Raw genomic sequence first — 21446 nt, forward strand, 5'->3', positions numbered from 1 at the left:
TAAATATAAAAGAATAAGTTTTGGGATTCGCCCTAACTTTTAGAAATCATTTTGAAGACTCGAAAACATTTTTAAGAATGTTTGGAGTACTGCTGATTTATTAAAGTAAATCAGTCCCAATATATTAGAAATATCTGAATATTATTATTTAAATAATATTCTCATAAAGATAATCCTTATAAAAATAATCGAAGTAGAAGTGTTAAAACTCATACTTAAAATGAATATTAAATAACCAAAGATATACTTATACGAAAGTACTATCTTTATTTGAATAATCAAAAGTAAGTTTGATTATCGAAACATTATTCTTTAACAAAATAAAGAATATTATTTAATAAAAATAAGCGGAGTCATAAGCCCTCGAATGAATATTCAAAATAATATTCATTAATAAAATAAACGGAGTCATAAGCCCTCGAATGAATATTCAAAATAATATTCATTAAATAAATAAAATAAGGTTATCGAATAAACCTTATTCGATTAATAGTTTTGAAAACTATATCAATATATATATATATATATTATACTCGGGAACATCGACTCCCGGTTTTAGAAAATGTTCACCTTTGGGTCCCCTATACTAAGGGTATACGCAACTACTGCTTAGCTCTAGCATAGGTATTATGCAACTAATAAGCATTTGAACCAACAGATATATATCAAGATTACGAAACAGACATGCATATATACCATATCACATGCTCCAATATATCGCAAGAATTTGCTAATAACAATCATGCATCTATCACAAGATAATGCATATACACATATACATCACAACAACAGTATAACAGGTAGAAAACTTGCCTGAGTACCCTCGGCTCCACCATTTTTAATAAATTACCATTAAGGGTTTTAAGGCGATTCTTTCGCGAGTACCTTACCAACTGCGTAATCCACTTTACATAATTGTTTCTTACCCCAATTAGTCATTTAAGGTCCTTAACCAAGGTTTTAAAGTAAGGCGAGGGGTAATGGTTCGGTCGCGAAATGTCGTTACTTAAAATGGTCGTTTCTCCTAAACCGTACATCGGAATCAAACGAACTACATATCAAAACGAAGCTCGTAGCATGAACTATCTAATCATGGCAATGGTCAAAACCTAGCAGTTAGTTCACGGGTCCTAATGTTAAGAACAAAAACAGCCTAAAGTAAATCGGACATTACGACGGCTATGTTTACGCGATTACCCAAATTTAAAACATTCCAAATCAACCACCAATCAATCCCAATTCATTCATACAACTAAAATCCATCCCTATCACACTACAACAGCCCCAACACCTCAAGTTCTCCAATTTATGTTATTCTCAACATGAATTTAAAACTATACTTAAGTCCTTTACTAATCAACAAGATTCAACATTCAATTCACTACCACTCCAACCCAAACTCTAAACCTACAAGCATCAAGCTACTCTTTTACCATAACAATCAAAATCATCCTAATATACAAAGTAAAGCTAGGGTTTGGAGATGTTATACCTTCCTTGAAGTGATTGGAATAGCTAGGAAGCCTTAAGAAGCCTTGAGATGTCTTAGGGATGCTTGGATCTTAAAGGAAAAACAAGAAAAATCAAGTTAAAAATCTTGAAATCACTATTCATTATCTTCTTCATTGATTTCTTGGAGAAGATTGTGAATGATTTGGAGGCTTAAACTTATAGGATAGCTATATTTATGCATAAGGAGTACTAGATAATTATCTTACCAATTAAGGAAGCTTGGAACTTGAATTTTGAAATTCTTGCTTTGGAAAAGAAGAAGAAGCCGAGAGCAAGGTGAAGAAAATGAAATAATCTTTGTGTTTTGGGTGAAATGATTGTTGGTTGGTTGTTTTTAGCTTGATTTTGGTTAATTACCCTTTTAACCATGAACTTTGTGTGGTTTTAAATCAACCACACCTCCTTCCCCCCCTATGTCATGCTTATGTCACCTTGTGATGTCATCATCCCTTACTTGCCCTCTTCTTATTGGTTGGATGACCTCATCATCCCTAACCTCCTTGATTAACTTCCTAATTGTTTGCCTAATGACCGCTGATCTGTTATACGGTTCGCTTAACTTACGTTTTCGTTTATCGTTTGAGGGATCATACCAGGGATCTTATTACTTAGGTTCCCTTAACCTTTCTCAATAAATCATATTCCTTTTTATGATCCTCTCTTATAATCCTTGAATTTAAATCTTTTTTATTCTGTTACCTTATACTCAATTCTTTCTGTATCTGGTAGATTTCTGGGAAAAATCAAAGTGTTCGGATTTGGATTCTGACGATCTTTACATACACTTATATACCACATAGAGTGCTAATAATATCCCAGAAGATCAATAAAAGAACCCCTACATAGTGTGGCATGAAAAGTTTTCTTATTCAGCAAAACGCTATTCATAAGAGTTTCAAAAATTTCCAAAAATTGGGGTTATTACTGTCTCCCCTCCTTAAAAGGATTCCGTCCCGGAATCAGATAGAAAATGAATAGGGATACTCTCTTAGCATTGCACTTTCTAACTCTCGAGTAAATTTTCCCACATTGTGGTCTTACCACTAAACTCTGCCTAGTTTGATAACCCTTCTCCTAAGCACTTGCTCCTTTTCACTCCTTAACCCTTCCTCGTTGCTCCATATAGGTTACGTCTGGTTGCATGTCTAGGCGCTCATATGCCCCTATTTATCTGGAATCCAAATTACACTTCCTTAATATTGATACGTGAAACACGTTATGACTTGCTACATGTTTGGGGTTAGGGCTAGCTCATATGCTATCCTTCCCAATACGTCTTAATATATCCAAGGGTCCAACAATTCGTGGACTTAAACTTTCCTTTCTTTCCAACCCTCATCAATTCCTTTTTAAGGGAATACTTTTAACAATACAAGGTTCCCTCCTTCATACTCTTTGTCCTTTCATTTGTCAAATCAGCATACTTCTTATGTCCATCTTGAGCTACTCCCAGTCATCCTCTGATTAGATCTATTATATCCTTGGTCCTTTGGACTACTGCGGGTCCGAGTATCTTGCGCTCTACAACTTCATCCTAACATAAGGGAGATCGACATTGTCTTCCCTCAAGGATCTCATAAGGCGACATCTCGATAATGACATGATCTATTATCGTGAGAAAACTTAATCCGCGTTAAGTGATCATTCCAAATTCTTTTAAGTCTATTGCACAGACTCTCATTATAGCTTTTAGCATTAGAGCTTTTGCTTCTCAATACCCATTCTTTTCCAGTTCGTAATCGCTACTACCTTCAGTTCCTAATATTATACTGGTTATACTTTTGGTCGTTAGCATTCTATAACCTTTTAATAACCACGTCAACCTTAGTATCACGAATGTGTTTCCATTCCGGATACCACCATAACTTTACTACTCCTTTTTCAGCTGTTTCTATTTTCCAAAGTTTGATCAATCATATAGAAGTAAAGGAATTTGTTGAGAGATCACTATGATCATGAACACTTGTTATATCGCATAGTTAGTACAGAAGGTGGCCAGCCTTTAGTACTTGACAAGCAATTAAACAATAGATGGTATCCTACTAGGCTTCTATCACACAGATAGATAGTCATTCGGCAATACCTCCCCTTGTGGAAGGGTTGTTCTTCTCAGCTTATACAAAATGAAAAGAAGAGAAAAGAACGAATTGAAGAAAATTGTGTATATGAAAAAAATATACAGCCACAAAACATCTGGCTTGGAACCTACCTCTGAACTATAGAGGTTTGTCATAGGAGAACAAAACATATGTGTATATATATCAAGTATTATCGCATCGCATTTCACATGCCTAAATATTTTTGTTATTTCGTCCATCATTCTATGGACCCATGCTCTTGCACGAGCTTATACACAATCACCTTTGAAACTCCCTCATCATCGAAAATCGAATCTGGGATTTCATTCTTGACATCACCGTTACTAGAATTCTATGCTTGCACTGCAACCTTCCTCGTATAGTAATACGACTCTCTATTGATAAGAAGGAATAAATATTCAATAGGTAGATAATCTACTTAATTAGTCTATCAATGATAACTTATACACCACCACGACCCGATTAGTGGTACTCAATCTCAACATCCATTCCAATACAACTCTCATGGTTGTAATCGACTCATTACTCGCAGAATCATTGCTGCATTACTATGGTCCACCACTGACCTACTGTCGTAATTGACTTTCCATGAAATCTTAATATCTAACCATACGGAGTCCATACATGTCGTATAGAATTCTCCTAAGGAGGTAACATAATTACCATTCATGATTCATGAAGAACACTCTAGATCCTGATGTACATACATGACATGAAGCAGATAAAATTGCAGAAGAGTTTCAATCAAAGCAACGATAGCAGGTTAATCCCATTCTTAATCATATACCTTCAATAGAAGACTTAACTCGAAGGTTCGTCTAGTCCTTTTTGAAATATGGTCCTGGCTTATCTCAAGATAGTACCTTCTGAGATAGATAGCCCGCTCATGGCGATTACACGAATTAAACCTTTACCAACTACTATTACGGTTGGGTATTGCACAATCATCAGAAGGAATGTCAATCTTCCAAACCATAATACAACCTTCACAGCTTTAACCATCATCACTGTATTCCTTTGGCACAAGCGCCTATAATTATCCTCTTACCTTTAAAGTGTCGGCCACCTCTTTGGCCTTTCCTGATAGTAAAATTTCCTTACAGTCAATGTCATTTTAACCACCTCCAAATAAATTTTCTACCTCATTTCAATCATTGCTTATGTGAAAATGCTTTTCTTAAGTCCTGGTGAGAAGAAAAAAAAATCACCATTTTTTTTACCATAAGTCATTGCCTTAGTTATTAGATGTGAACATTGCCACGACTGACTCTCAATCATACTTAGAACATCTTTTATCTTAGGCCCTAATGGCCCTGAACAATTTCGACCTTTACTGGTTCGATCCATACTTTCTCGTGGTTTAACACGTGCCCCACTTTGCATCATTATAATTACGTCATATTTCCTTTATCAACATTTTTACTCTTGAGAATTTTGAATATTACCTTTCTCCTTGTAAACCTCTAAGGTTATCCTTGAATCGTTCCTCCTGTATTCCCTAGTTACAGGGCATATCGAAATACCCTTTACTAATACTAGAACCATTGTCTATATGTTTCTGAAAAATTTCCCCACTGATACTTAAAGGTTGTTATTACCTTAATCCTTTCCAATTCATACTGTCAAAACTCATATTATCCCTATTAAGGGTGAAATGCCAACCTTTATGCATTCCCCTAGGATTCATTTTAAGTTACCGATGTTCTATCGTTAATTCCACCTTTAAAAAGGTACATGCATCCTTCCATGGATAAATCAAGTCATATATCCCTGATAAGGGTGTCTTATTCAATCATTTCCACCTCGATAGTATATGCCTAATTTCACAATAACATCTGTATTCAAAATGAGGTCAATTAATATGGCCTCCAAAAGATAACAACGGTTATCCGCTTTTCTTGACTAATTTGGTAACGATAACAAGGATGTTCTGGAAGATATTGGTCGTGTTCAATGTGAACTTCTTCTTAATAATTCCTTATTTACTTTTGTTGTTTATCTCAATAGTCACCTTGATGCTGGGATATCTTTCATACCTGGCGTCTCCCTTTCTGGGTATCAAGCCACCGGTCTTACACTTCACATTCTCGAAGGTCACTTCCTTCATCCACTTTTCCTAATTTCTTATTTCCTTGCCTCCTCAGTCTATCCGCGTCTCATTATTTATCCTTTGAACTATCTCAAGGTTTCCTTGAATCCTCCCAACTTAAAGGGGGTACAATATATGTATCTCTTATACCTTCAACCAGCAATTTAACTCATGGTGAATCACCCTCATCCTGACGATTACATACTTTTCTATTTCTATTGCTACGAGTCTTTAGGGTTTCCTCATACCCAACTTCCTTATTATTCCTCAAACTCTATTGCCTTTTTATTCCTTTCCACTTCAGTTTCTTTTTAATTTCCTTTCTCTTATCATTATTTCATAAACCAACACAACATAAGCATTGATTTCAAATATCCCGTCATTCTGGATTCGTGTCCTGAGAACGAATCTTGACAACTTTTATAGCTTAGATTCATAATTCATCATACTCGTCCGCCTTTGTTCTGGCTCTAAAGCTTTTACACTATCTCCATAACCTTGGGAAGTACTTTCCTGAAAACAATTGACTGAACTTTAATCAGTTTATTGTAACCTCTTGCTCCGTGCTTTTCTTGGTCTTTCACCAGTGGGTGGTCTCTCTTTTAGGAGGGTAAGTGACAAAAACAGTCTTTTGTGATTCGTCAATCATTTAGAATCTCAAATGATTCCTATATTTCCTTTAGCCAGGCTCTTGCCTTGACTGGGTCAGCTTGTTCCTTGGAACTCTAAGGGCTTAGCGACTTAAAGGTCTTGAAAGAATTTCACACCACATTGTTTCCTCAAGGTGGTGGTTAGGGGTAAAAGTATAAGTTTTGTTTTAGGCAGGTCCATGGATTGCCCAATAGGAGTACCATCCTGGTTCTTCCTATCTTGCTCGACTTCTGTTTTCTCAGTCTAAATATTTCTTCCTACTCCCCATAATTGGGGTTATCTTTTAATTTAAAATCCTCATTTTCCACTTCATTATATTCTGGGTCCCTAATAGCTTAATTACGACTTCCCTGATTATCACATTCAAGGTTTTGCCCCTAATCTTATTCCTCATGGGGCATAATGCTTGGAATTTTTTTTTTTTTTGAGAATCTCTGGATATATGTCTTATTTACTTTGCTTAAGTCTTTCCCTCATTCCGTCCTTGCATGATTGCAAATTATGAATTCTCAAGTTCCATAAACTTCATGACGCTCTCTTAAGTGTTAATAGTGCAATTAACAATATGAACTTATCATAACCAGGCCGATCTGAACTGAAATCAACGAATATATACATAACCATTGGTTCGAGGGTACAACAACTGAACACATTAAAGAGAATTACATCATGTGATCTGATCGCTTCTATCCCAAAAGTACTACCATAGATAATCATCTAGTCATTAAAACTAATCATTCATAACTTAGGCTAATCCTCCAGAAGCGGTGCTACATGAAACCCTTGTCTGATCGCTCTGGCTCTGCACACTACCATGGATCAAGAAATGCGGGCACGCACGACATCCCTAACCTGCTCCATCACAGAGGTGATGAGGTCTAAGATAGTTGCAAGTAAAGCTGGATCAATCTGACCCTCAAGATGGCCTCTAGCTGTAACACGGATGGTAGCCGCAATCCTTTCCAAGCTATGAGCTAATCCTGCCGGAAGTACCCCGCCCTCAATCCTCGGTGCAGTAAGTCGATCCAACAGATCACTCCTAACATTACGGGCCTCGGACAGGCCACCCAAAATCATATAATAATCGGCGATAAGAGAAGCCTGAGTGGTTGCATCTAGCAGTCCATGGGGTGCAGGTGGTGCAGGCCCAGGGGATCCAAATGGATAACCAAGCACGGTATCAGGTGACAATGGTGCAGGAGATAAATGTGGCATTTCCTCAGTAGGTGTTGGGCTCTGTACAGGGGAGGGAACATGAATTGGTGGAACCTCATGGATGTCTTCAGGAACCTCGGGAAGAGGGTCTGATACTGGTATAATTGGTGCCGTGGAAGGCCCCACTCCTTCTGCCCTCATTAACCTTTGTGCCCTTGGTAACTCTTCATCCTCTAGTGCCACCCTCGCGGCCATTCTTGCTCTGGTAGTCGCCCTGACTACGGTCATCAATTCCTCAGCGGTCCTCTCTTCATTCTCGTCAGGATCCTCCACGAGATCCTTCTCGGCAACAATCCCTTCTGGGATAACATCCTCAACCGCAACATTCTCAATATGAATCTCATCCGGTCCCTCGTTAGGGTACTCTATCAGATTCACAATTTGATCTCCAATATGTAATAAAACATCCTCATGCTGATGCTCCTGAACCTCAGGGTTCGGTGCCCCGCAGCCCTATATGAGAACGAACTATGTTACTATCACGATATTTATAAGGGTTCCCATAAGGGTTTTAACTGTCAGTTCTAAGTTAGGTAGTCCGACTATGAACTTGGAAAGAGTTCTTATTATCTTAGTGAACTTATTATCTTAACGTCACATCATCTCTGAGGTTTATAACGCTTCGCTCTGATACCATTTCTGTAACACCCCCAAATCCGGGGTTGGGGATCCGGGTTGTCACGAGTTCCATTTCCTTTAATAACACCCAATCTTAATAAATAATCAACTATTCTGTACTATGACCCCACCATAAACACACACACCACAAGTTATAGTCTCAGAGATGAATATCCAAAAATAATCACAAGTCGTTTTATTCCATAATTATATGCCAATACACCTTAAAAGGGTTTCTGAATAAATTTACATTTCTTTGCCATTATTATAATTCATAAATATACATAAATCTGGTTCATCAATAGTTGAAAACCTAGCCTATTGGTAGCTCCTACCTCAGCTACGGCGGCATCAACGCTTCCAGAAAACTGCGGAACATTTTCTAACCGCTTGTGAATTAGAAGCTTGGTCATGTTCATCTTGTCTATCTGATGTTGTGTGATGAAAGAAGAAAGCAAGGGTGAGCAACAAGCCCACCAAAATAATATGTATAATGATTTACAATATATGAGCATTCTCATAGTACTCATGAAAGCCTTGGTCAAGAAGAAATGAACCAAGTTTGATATCTTACCGCGACCAAGTCGCAAAATATTCAGTATATATGTACATATATACTTTTCACAATCTTTGAAATCCCCTGACATGTATAATATACACAGAGTTCCCGTTTATAACTGTATAAAATATCATTGCAAGGTGATCTCATATATCTAACCTTGTCTCAACATTTTTTCGAAAATCTTTGACATGCACAAGATAATCATTTACTAGATATAAGTTTAAAAGATGAAGTTACAAGATACTCCAATATACTTATATCTGAATACTACTTGAACTACCACCGTTCAAGTTATAATCAGTTTCAAAAGTTCATAACCCAGATGAGACTACAAGATAAGACTTGAATAGATTCAATCCTTGAAATATCATTATAAATAATGAAGTTACGAGATACTTCATTAAGTCCCGATATATATATACACCTATATATATACATTTCATACACTCCTTGAAAACCTCTGTTATGAAAATTATAAACAGAGTTGCAATATCCAATAAATTTTGGAAAGGAGAAAACCTTGGCATAAACCTGATATCTTGCTGATCAGGCAAAGATACCAATAAGTAACCTTTTCTACTAGTAGATGGATGAATCCCCCACCGGTCATCACCCTGGCCACATAAGGACCTTGTGCTGGACCGCCACCCGGCCTCTTACGCGTTGATGGACTGCCACCCAGCCACTTACACTTTGATAGACCGTACCCCGGCCTGTCGCTTATACCGACTCAATTAGATGGACTTACTTCCCGAATGTTGGGCAAGTAATCAAATTGTTTTCTCAAAACAGCAACCATGTTGCGAATGTAAAATACACCACAGAGCCGGATCCCCCAGGTTTTGAGCGAGTATTTAAATCCCCTTCGAAAGGAGGATCTTAAATATAAAAGAATGAGTTTTGGGATCCGCCCTAACTTTTAGAAATCATTTTGAAGACTCGAAAACATTTTTAAGAATGTTTGGAGTACTGCTGATTTATTAAAGTAAATCAGTCCCAATATATTAGAAATATCTGAATATTATTATTTAAATAATATTCTCATAAAGATAATCCTTATAAAAATAATCGAAGTAGAAGTGTTAAAACTCATACTTGAAATGAATATTAAATAACCAAAGATATACTTATACGAAAGTACTATCTTTATTTGAATAATCAAAAGTAACTTTGATTATCGAAACATTATTCTTTAACAAAATAAAGAACATTATTTAATAAAAATAAGCGGAGTCATAAGCCCTCGAATGAATATTCAAAATAATATTCATTAATAAAATAAACGGAGTCATAAGCCCTCGAATGAATATTCAAAATAATATTCATTAAATAAATAAATTAAGGTTATCGAATAAACCTTATTCGATTAATAGTTTTGAAAACTATATCAATATATATATATATATATATATATATATATATATTATACTCGGGAACATCGACTCCCGGTTTTAGAAAATGTTCACCTTTGGGTCCCCTATACTAAGGGTATACGCAACTACTGCTTAGCTCTAGCATAGGTATTATGCAACTAATAAGCATTTGAACCAACAGATATATATCAAGATTACGAAAAAGACATGCATATATACCATATCACATGCTCCAATATATCACAAGAATTTGCTAATAACAATCATGCATCTATCACAAGATAATGCATATACACATATACATCACAACAACAGTATAACAGGTAGAAAACTTGCCTGAGTGCTCCCAGATAGACTTAAGCTTAGAGTGGGTCCGATAACCTATGAACAACAACATAAGTCGGAATTAAACCGCAGTCGCTTAAGAAACTAGACTTTAACCATTTAGAGTCCTAACGTTCGCTTTCGCGCTTAACGATTTACTTAAGTCGCTCGAGTACCCTCGGCTCCACCATTTTTAATAAATTACCATTAAGGGTTTTAAGGCGATTCTTTCGCGAGTACCTTACCAACTGCGTAATCCACTTTACATAATTGTTTCTTACCCCAATTAGTCATTTAAGGTCCTTAACCAAGGTTTCAAAGTAAGGCGAGGAGTAATGGTTCGGTCGCGAAACGCCGTTACTTAAAATGGTCATTTCTCCTAAACCGTACATCGGAATCAAACGAACTACATATCAAAACGAAGCTCGTAGCATGAACTATCTAATCATGGCAATGGTCAAAACCTAGCAGTGATTTCACGGGTCCTAATGTTAAGAACAAAAACAGCCTAAAGTAAATCGGACATTACGACGGCTATGTTTACGCGATTACCCAAATTTAAAACATTCCAAATCAACCACCAATCAATCCCAATTCATTCATACAACTAAAATCCATCCCTATCACACTACAACAGCCCCAACACCTCAAGTTCTCCAATTTATGTTATTCTCAACATGAATTTAAAACTATACTTAAGTCCTTTACTAATCAACAAGATTCAACATTCAATTCACTACCACTCCAACCCAAACTCTAAACCTACAAGCATCAAGCTACTCTTTTACCATAACAATCAAAATCATCCTAATATACAAAGTAAATCTAGGGTTTGGAGATGTTATACCTTCCTTGAAGTGATTGGAATAGCTAGGAAGCCTTAAGAAGCCTTGAGATGTCTTAGGGATGCTTGGATCTTAAAGGAAAAACAAGAAAAAATCAAGTTAAAAATCTTGAAATCACTATTCATTATCTTCTTCATTGATTTCTTGGAGAAGATTGTGAATGATTTGGAGGCTTAAACTTATAGGATAGCTATATCTATGCATAAGGAGTACTAGATAATTATCTTACCAATTAAGGAAGCTTGGAACTTGAATTTTGAAATTCTTGCTTTGGAAAAGAAGAAGAAGCCGAAAGCAAGGTGAAGAAAATGAAATAATCTTTGTGTTTTGGGTGAAATGATTGTTGGTTGGTTGTTTTTAGCTTGATTTTGGTTAATTACCCTTTTAACCATGAACTTTGTGTGGTTTTAAATCAACCACACCTCCTTCCCCCCTATGTCATGCTTATGTCACCTTGTGATGTCATCATCCCTTACTTGCCCTCTTCTTATTGGTTGGATGACCTCATCATCCCTAACCTCCTTGATTAACTTCCTAATTGTTTGCCTAATGACCGCTGATCTGTTATACGGTTCGCTTAACTTTCGTTTTCGTTTATCGTTTGAGGGATCATACCCGGGATCTTATTACTTAGGTTCCCTTAACCTTTCTCAATACATTATATTCCTTTTTATGTTCCTCTCTTATAATCCTTGAATTTAAATCCTTTTTTATTCTGTTACCTTATACTCAATTCTTTCTGTATCTGGTAGATTTCTGGGAAAAATCAAAGTGTTCGGATTTGGATTCTGACGATCTTTACATACACTTATATACCACATAGAGTACTAATAATATCCTAGAAGATCAATAAAAGAACCCCTACATAGTGTGGCATGAAAAGTTTTCTTATTCAGCAAAACACTATTCATAAGGGTTTCAAAAATTTCCAAAAATTGGGGTTATTACATAACGAATATAGTAAATCTGTAAATGATGAACACATAACAACACTTAGCAAATATTCAATTTCATTTCAAAACACTATATGAATCGGGTCTTTATTCATAAGTGGCTCCCACTAGTTTATCTAATTTATACAACCCCTAAGTAAAAATTAAGCATTCATAATGCTAGTGGGAATAGGGATCCTACATTCCATCACACAACCTCGGCTGTAGCACGAAACGTCATGTGATGTTCAATAGGCAGACAACTCTTGTCAATTACATCTTATGTGATTCCCTAATAAAACTTTAGCCTCTTGAATAATTGAGTCACGGCTGTAGCACGACAAACTCAATATTCTAAGTCAAGTCTAACCCAATATTTCGTACAATTGAATCAGTCTCCAACGGCACACGGCTGTAGCACGTAACGACCTTTAGATTCTAATTCAATGTACACATCTTTATGTAATAGACAAGTATTTCTTATTTCAAAATCAAAGCCCTCGACTGTAGCACGAAACGACAATGATTTAAAAATAATAACTACTTTCTACCATGTTGGAAGGCTTTGACCGACACAAGCCCGTTGTGTCATTGGCCAATTACTACTTGATATTATTTAATTTTAGAGGGATTATATTATGTTACAATCATAATCATATTATAAAGAGATTCTTCCTTTTAAATTAAATATTTCAAATCAATAATCGATAATCAGATGATTCCCAGATCGGGGGGAGCATTGTCAAGAGGCGTCACTTAATACCCCTTTCTTACAGATAGAAATCTGCTTTTGACAAAATTACCCTTGTTATGGATAAAAAACTAAGGTTATTATTTGCTGTATTTATTGCTAAGGTTCGGGAGCTCAAGGCCTTTAATGGCTGCTCTCGTGTTTCGTAGCTTAACTCTGCCTTTACGAGATGCCTACGTATCTCTGAGAATTAGAGAATTAAGCCAAAAAACGTAGTTCTGATTTTTGGGGTGAGGCCCCTTATATAGATGTTGGGAGTCCTTGAATTGGACTTGGTATAGGAGACTTGGTGGGCAAGTCTCATAATTAGAATGAACTTAGGAGTCCTAAATAGTAGGAAACTGATTCCTTATCCTTTTAGGTCCCCTTGAGGATAATCTATTAGGATTTATATCCTTACCGGGACCCTTCTCAATAGCTGATTTTTGCCTTATTAATTAATTACGAAATTAATTAATAATCAGGGCTTTTGGGCCTTCTTTATTCCATCAGGCCTGATCTGGTCCATCAGGCTTAACCTTTCCGGTCTGAGTATTATATATTTTTTTATTGGGCCTAGCAGCCCACACCTTGCAGTATTTAATCATAATTTATTTATTCCTATCATTTGCCCCCCAACTTTTGGGAAACATTGATTAGGTTTCGCAGAAGTTAAGTCTGTTTATTCCCTTACAGGGTTTCGTTTTCGCGTAAAGTGTGGAGCGACCTACACATTTACAATGAATTTTCTTTTTATTCAGGAATTATCTTAATTCCAGGAATTTTTCCCTTATTTCCGGGATTTTCCCTAGTTTTCTGGGATTTTTCCTTTAATTTCTGGATTTTTCCCTAATTTTCTGGGATTTTTCCTTTAATTTCTGGATTTTTCCCTAATTTTCCGGGATTTTTCCTTTAATTTCTGGGTTTTCCCTAATTTTCTGGGATTTTTCCTTTAATTTCTGGATTTTCCCTAATTTTCTGGGATTTTTCCTTTAATTTCTGGATTTTTCCTATTTTTCTGGGATTTTTCCTTTAATTTCTGGATTTTTCCCTAATTTTCTGGGATTTTTCGTTTAATTTCTGGATTTTCCCTAATTTTCTGGGATTTTTCCTTTAATTTCCGGATTTTTCCCTAATTTTCTGGGATTTTTCCTTTAATTTCTGGATTTTCCCTAATTTTCTGGGATTTTTCCTTTAATTTCTGGATTTTTCCTATTTTTCTGGGATTTTTCCTTTAATTTCTGGATTTTCCCTAATTTTCTGATTAAATAATAGAACTTTTGCTGCTCAATACATCCTAGGCGTTGTTGATCCACGCCTAGGAGACAGTTTCCTAACAACGTTTAGGAAACTTGCGTCCTGGGCGTTGTTGGAGGCTGATGCTTCCTGGGCGTTGTTGATCCACGCCTAGGAGACAGTTTCCTAACAACGTCTAGGAAACTTGCGTCCTGGGCGTTGTTGGAGGCTGATGCTTCCTGGGCGTTGTTGATCCACGCCTAGGAGACAGTTTCCTAACAACGTCTAGGAAACTTGCGTCCTGGGCGTTGTTGGAGGCTGATGCTTCCTGGGCGTTGTTGGACCAAGCCTAGGAGCCATACTTCTAACAACGGCTAGGGACAATGCACCCTGGGCGCTGTTGAAGACAGATGCTTCCTGGGCGTTGTTGGACCACGCCTCAGAGCCACACTTCTAACAACGGCTAGGGACAATGCACCCTGGGCGTTGTTGAAGACTGATGCTTCCTGGGCGTTGTTGGACCACGCCTAGGAGCCACACTTCTAACAACGGCTAGGGACAATGCACCCTGGGCGTTGTTGAAGACTGATGCTTCCTGGGCGTTGTTGGACCACGCCTAGGAGCCACACTTCTAACAACGGCTAGGGACAATGCATCCTAGGCGTTGTTGAGGCTTTTCGAGCCTTGATTCATTCAATGAACTTTGATTTTTGATTGCAAATCTTTTCAAAATTCAAATTTTATGGGCTTCCCACCTTTTTTTAGGCCCAGGCACGTTTGTGCATCCTTAAGTTCTTCTATATAAGAGGTGGAGTGTGAGTTCATTTCTCACACTTTACTTTTACAAAAATCTCTTAACTTCTATTCTGCAATTAGTCTCTCAAGAATCGCCACCTCAAAGCGATTTCCGGCTTTCTACTCCGCCGCTTTCTGGGCTTATTTTGAAGATTCCGTTTAAATCTTCATCTTCTTCACTTACCTTCAAGAGCTTCCTGGGTTTTTGTCTTCATCCATGGCGGATTCTGATTCATCTCACTCCCATGTCCCCCAAGCTGTTGCCCGTCCCTCTAGGGCCAGCCGAGGTAAAAAATCTCTTGTACATTCCTCAGTTATTTCTCTTAGGGATCTTTTAACCGAATTCGGGCAAGCCTTTCCTAACATGTTACACTTAGATGCATATAATTATCCTTTTAGATTTGGTCCAGATCAAGTAGGTACCATAGCCCGCCTTTTTGGCATTTCTCACCCTTATAGGGCCGAGGCTCCAGGCCCAAATGATAGGGCCTGCTACCCAAAGCCTGGGGCCATTCGGGTCTATAAGGAAACCTTCTATGCTGGTTTTCGCCTACCTCCTCATCCCTTTATTTTTCGCCTTTTGGCTGAGGCCCGAGTCTGTCCGACCCAACTCACACCCAACTCTTGGCGTTTTATTCACTGTTATATGGCCCAATCTCGTAAACACGGTTTTGAGCCAAATGTTTGTGTCTTTCGTTATTTATTTAAATTTGTAAATGCTTCTGAGGACCAAGGATGGGTCAAAATAGTTCATAGATCCTTGGCCCGTTCCTGCTTTATTTCTGGCACCAACCCGGACTCGTATCCAACATGGAAGAGTGAGTGGTTTTATGTATTTCTGGATTTCGAGGAGGGCTGGGACCATTTTTTCAGGCCCAACTTCTCAAAAAGTATAGACGGGTCTTTAAGAGACCTAAAATTGGGGATAGATGAGGATGCGGCCATCAAGGCCATTACTGCTGATAACTTGCACCATTGCGCTCTCATCCTTTCAGAGGGTAATTTGCAAGGTTTAGGTCTAAGTGACCTTGTTCCATTTTCTCCATTCTCTATTTGTCCTTCTTCTTATGTGCCTGTATTTGCCTGCAGCTAGGGCAGCTTTGGACACGATCTTCAAGAAGCGGGAGGCCCGTGCTGCCAAGGGCTCTGCTGTTGAGACCCACCGCGATAAGCGGGTTAGGATTGGTGACGGCCCTTCAGTCACAGTTCAGGAGGCCGTCCCTACCTTTTTATCCCAGAGGCCTCTTAGCCTTGATGAAGATACCTCTCCTTTCACCGTCACTTGGGGCCTTCAGAGGAGGGACACGGTGGTAGGGAGTTCCGAGGCTGCCGCCGTTTGGTCTGAGAGTGTGATCACGCCTCGTGACAGGGCTGAGATTGTAGAGTCTTCTGATGACCTACAGATTGAGCGTCTGGGTGCTCAGGCCGTGGCTTCTGTAAGCCTCTTCCTTTTTTATCTGTTTTTTTTTTACTTACTGTACTTTGATATGTTTGTGTAGATGAATACCTATCTCCAGGCTGCCCTTCACAATTTGAAGGATGTGAGGACCAGCCTAACTATTGCTGAGAGAGACAGGGATAGGTACCTCAAGGCTTCCGAGGCCAACTTCACTCGTTTCCGTGAGGTAGAGAAGGAGCTGGCGGATGAAAAGGAGAAAGTTCGTAAGCTGGAGCTGGATGCTCAAAGGGCTCGAGCTGAGGTGATAGCTGAGTATAAGGCATCTCAGGACTTTCAGGATGTCCTAAATGCTGAGTACGATGCTAACTTCCCGGAGACCTTTTCTAGCTGTTGGGAGCAGATAGTAGAGGAGATTGGGAAGAAGATTCCGGAGGTGACTCTCACTGCCTATCCAGTCCCTGATATTCCTGGGAAAGAGCCTCTTCTTGATGATATCCCTCTTTCTCCTACTCTTACTACTTCTGCTGAGGCCACAGCTGTTTCTCCTCGAGGTGCTGATCCTGTGCCAGTTCCTTCTTCTGCTGCCGATGAAGGAAATATCGATGATGACTTCTTCAAGGATCTTTGAGTATTTTGTTTTTCTTGTCTGGCCCATTGTGGCTTTCTATGTATTGACTTAATCGTATTCAGAACTTATTACCCTTCGGGGCTTATTATGCTATTTTAAGTTATTTGTTTGCTTTTCTACTATCCTTTTCAAGTACTTGTACTGTTAGCTTGCTAGCTTTAAAAACTATCTCCTATTTTACCCGTACTTGTACTAAAATAGATAAGCAAACTTGATCATATAATAATACGAATCAAATAGTTCTATAATAAGATGAACTAAACAATTGTAAAACAGGTTTACGGCAACTCTTGAGGTTCATCCCTTACACCACTCCTAAAAATAAAGCTAAAACATGTAAATCCTAAGCAATCAAAGCTTCAAGGTGCTTTTTAACCTACTTGTCAAGTGAGAATCATGTTTAATGGCTTTACACATAGTAAACCTTCAGGTTTTGCGCATGCCAAGTTCTCGGGACTTCAAAGCCATCCATAGTCTCCAGCTTGTAGGTTCCTCTACCCTGAACGCTCTTGACTTTGTACGGCCCTTCCCAATTTGGGGCAAGTTTCCCTTTCTGCCCTACACCAGAAGCTTCCACCTTCCTCAAGACTAGGTCATCCTGTTTGAAGAACCTTTCTTTAACCCTTAGGTTGTAGTAGAACGAAGCCTTTTTCTGATACTCTACTATCTTTGCATGTGCCATATCTCGCACTTCATCAATTAAGTCCAGCGCCAACCTTTGCCCTTCCTCATTTTCCCCAGCATTGAAAGCTTGAATTCTTGGAGAAGAATGTGATATCTCCACGGGAACAACTGCTTCTGCCCCATATGCCAACATGAAGGGAGTTGCTCCAGTCGTGACTCTACAGGTAGTCCTATAGGCCCATAGTATTGGAAGTATCTCATCCACCCAATTATTTCTTAACTTCTCGATCCTCTTCCGTAGTCCATCCAGGATTATCCGATTTGCTACCTCCGCTTGCCCATTGGCTTGCGGGTGAGCCACAGAGGTGAACCGTAACTCAATTTCATTTTCTTCACAATACTTCTTGAATTCCTCATTGTTGAATTGTGTTCCATTGTCAGTGACGAGGATACGGGGAATTCCATATCGGCACATAATGTTTTCCCACAGGAATTGTGCAACCTGCTTAGTTGTGATTTTGGCCAAGGGCTTGGCTTCAATCCACTTAGTGAAATAGTCAATGGCTACAATCAGAAACTTCCTTTGTGATGTGGCCATAGGGAAAGGCCCTAGAATATCCATCCCCCACATAGCAAAGGGAATTGGGGAGTTGATAGAGGTCAGCATCTCGGGGGGTTGTCTAACAACTGGTGCATGCTTCTGACAGCGATCACACTTCTTCACATATTCTTTGGCATCAGCCATCATTTTTGGCCAATAGAAGCCTAAACGGGTTATCTTATGAGCCAAGGCCCTGCCCCCCAGGTGTTGCCCACAAATACCTTCATGCACTTCCTCAAGAGCCAAGTGTGCCTCATCGGGCCTGAGACACCTTAAGTAAGGAACCACGAAAGATCTTTTATACAGAATCCCATCTATCAAAGAGTACCTTAGTGCTCGAATAGTTAACTTCCGTGCTTCAGTTGCATCACTTGGCAACCAACCGGTCTGAATGTGAGCCTTGATGGGATCAATCCATGACGTCCCCAGGCCTATGGGAGCCACAAGCTTAACATCTATGCTTCGTGTCTTCAATACACGGAAGTATACACTTCCTGAACTTTCTTCTATCTCAGATGAAGCAAACTTTGATAGCGCATCCACCTTAGCATTTTCTTCCCTTGGAATGTGTTCAACATGGCATTCATTAAATTGGGTCATCACAGCCCTTACTAGGCGTACATACTTAGCCATCGTATCATCCCTTGCCTCAAATTCTCCCTTTACCTGGGATATGATCAGCTTTGAGTCTCCGCGGACCTTTAAGTTTTTGACTCTAAGTGTCCCAGCTAGACCAAGGCCAGCTATCAAGGCTTCATATTCTGCCTCATTATTTGTGGTTGGGAAGTCTAGCTTCATAGCATACTCAATTAAGAACCCATCAGGGCTTTGCAAAACCAACCCTGCTCCACTGGAGTTTGTTTTTGATGCTCCATCAAAATAGAGAACCCAATACTCTTTATCATCATTCCCTTTGCTTTCATTATCATCTCCCTGGTCTTGAGGTATGGCATCTTCCTGCCCCCTGACTTCTTGGTTGAGTATGGTACATTCCACCACGAAGTCAGCTAGTGCCTGGGCTTTTATGGCCGTACGTGGCTTATACTTGAGATCGAACTCTCCCAACTCTATTGCCCACTTAATCAATCTCCCACTTGCCTTGGGACTGTGAATGATATTTCTCAGTGGTTGATTCGTTAGCACCTCAATCCGATGAGCTTGAAAGTAAGGACGCAGTTTTCTTGAAGCCATTATCAAGGCTAGAGCGAATTTCTCAATAGTTGAATAATTCAACTCAGCACCATGCAAAATTTTGCTGACATAGTATACGGGTTTCTGGACTTTTAGTTCCTCCTTAACCAACACCGCGCTCAAGGCGCTCTCTGAAATAGCCAAGTACAAGAATAAAACTTCATTCAGAACTGGCTTGGCCAACAACGGGGCCTGGCCCATATACTTCTTTAACTCTTCAAATGCCTTCTGATTTTCCTCACTCCATACAAAGTTTTTGATGCTCTTTAGTGACTTGAAAAATGACAAGCACTTGTCTCCTGACTTGGAGATGAATCGTCCTAGCGCAGCAACCCTTCCTGTGAGCTTCTGAACATCCTTGATGGTTTTTGGTGGTTCCATGTCCAGGATCGCCTTTATTTTATCGGGGTTAGCCTCAATTCCCCTTTTTGAGACCATTAATCCCAAGAATTTTCCAGATCCTACTCCGAAAGCACACTTCGTAGGATTCAACATCATCTTGTGGTACCTCAGGACCTCAAAAGCTTCCCTCAAATGGGTTATGTGATCAGTCTTTACTAGACTCTTGACTAACATGTCATCAACGTAGACTTCCATAGTCTTACCAATAAGATCCTTAAAAATTTTGTTTACCAACCTTTGATAGGTGGCTCCTGCATTCTTGAGACCAAACGCCATAACAAGATAACAATAAACACCAAAGTCAGTGATGAATGATACCTTTGGAATGTCATCCTTATGCATTTTGATCTGGTTGTATCCGCTAAATCCATCCATGAAACTCAGCATCTCATGTCCAGCAGTGGCATCAATCAAAGTATCAATTCTTGGCAGCGGAAAACAGTCTTTAGGGCATGCATCATTCAGATCAGTAAAGTCTATACACATCCTCCACTTTCCATTAGCCTTCTTCACCATTATAGGGTTTGCTAACCACTCTGGAAATTGAATCTCCTCAATGAAACCAGCCTCTAAAAGCTTTTCTACTTCCTGCTTTATAGCCTCTTGTCTCTCCGGGGCAAAATTTCTTTTCTTTTGTTTCACTGTCTTCCGACTTGGATCCACGTTTAGCTTGTGAGTAATCAGCTCCGGGTCTATGCCTGGCATATCAGCTGCTGACCATGCAAAGACATCACTATTTTCTTGCAAAAATTCCACCAACTTCCCTCTAAGGGGATCCTTTAATGTGGCTCCAATGAAAGTCATCCTCTCAGACTTCTCGGGGTCTAAAGGAATAGAAACCAAGTCTTCTGCTGGCTTTCCTCTCTTCTCATCATTTTCTCGGACATCCATATCTTCAATAGGAAGAACCTGCCCCCCGACTTCATCCGCCCTCAAAGAGGCCACATAACAGCTTCTAGCCATTTTTTGATCTCCTCTCTCTTCTCCAATCCCATTTCGGGTGGGAAACTTCATGACTGAATGGCAGGAAGAGGGGACTGCCTTGAAAGCATGTATCCCTGTTCTACCCATGATAGCATTATAAGTTGAACTAGCCTTTACCACTACGAAATCCAGCATCTGCGTTGCTTGCCTTGGTTCCGTACCTATGGTGGTTGGCAACTTGATTATTCCTTCCACAGGACACTCTATTCCAGCAAATCCATATATCGGCATGTCGGTAGGTGTTAACTGGGAATCGTTATACCCCATCCTTAGAAAGGCGTCATGGAGCAAGATATCCACAGAAGCACCATTATCAACAAGAACCCTCTTGACTGGGCTGTTTCCTATTATCGGTGTTATGACCAGCGGGTCGTCATGAGGAAACTTGACTCCCTCTAGGTCAGAATCATCAAAAGCCAATGTTACTTCTGTCCTGGCCCTTTTCGGGGCTTCTCCTACAATATGCATAACCTCTCTAGTATATGCCTTTCTGGAATTTTTGGACAATCCAGCAGCAGTTGGACCTCCAAAGATCGTGTTTATCACATGCCCCCGAGGTCTCGGCCCTTTATAACTGGTCCTCTAGGCTGGGGGTTTCGCCCCTGATCGTCTTGGTCCCTCCTACGATCTTCAAAG

Source organism: Apium graveolens, chromosome 7 (assembly GCF_009905375.1).
Source record: "Apium graveolens cultivar Ventura chromosome 7, ASM990537v1, whole genome shotgun sequence".
Lineage (NCBI taxonomy): Eukaryota > Viridiplantae > Streptophyta > Magnoliopsida > Apiales > Apiaceae > Apium > Apium graveolens.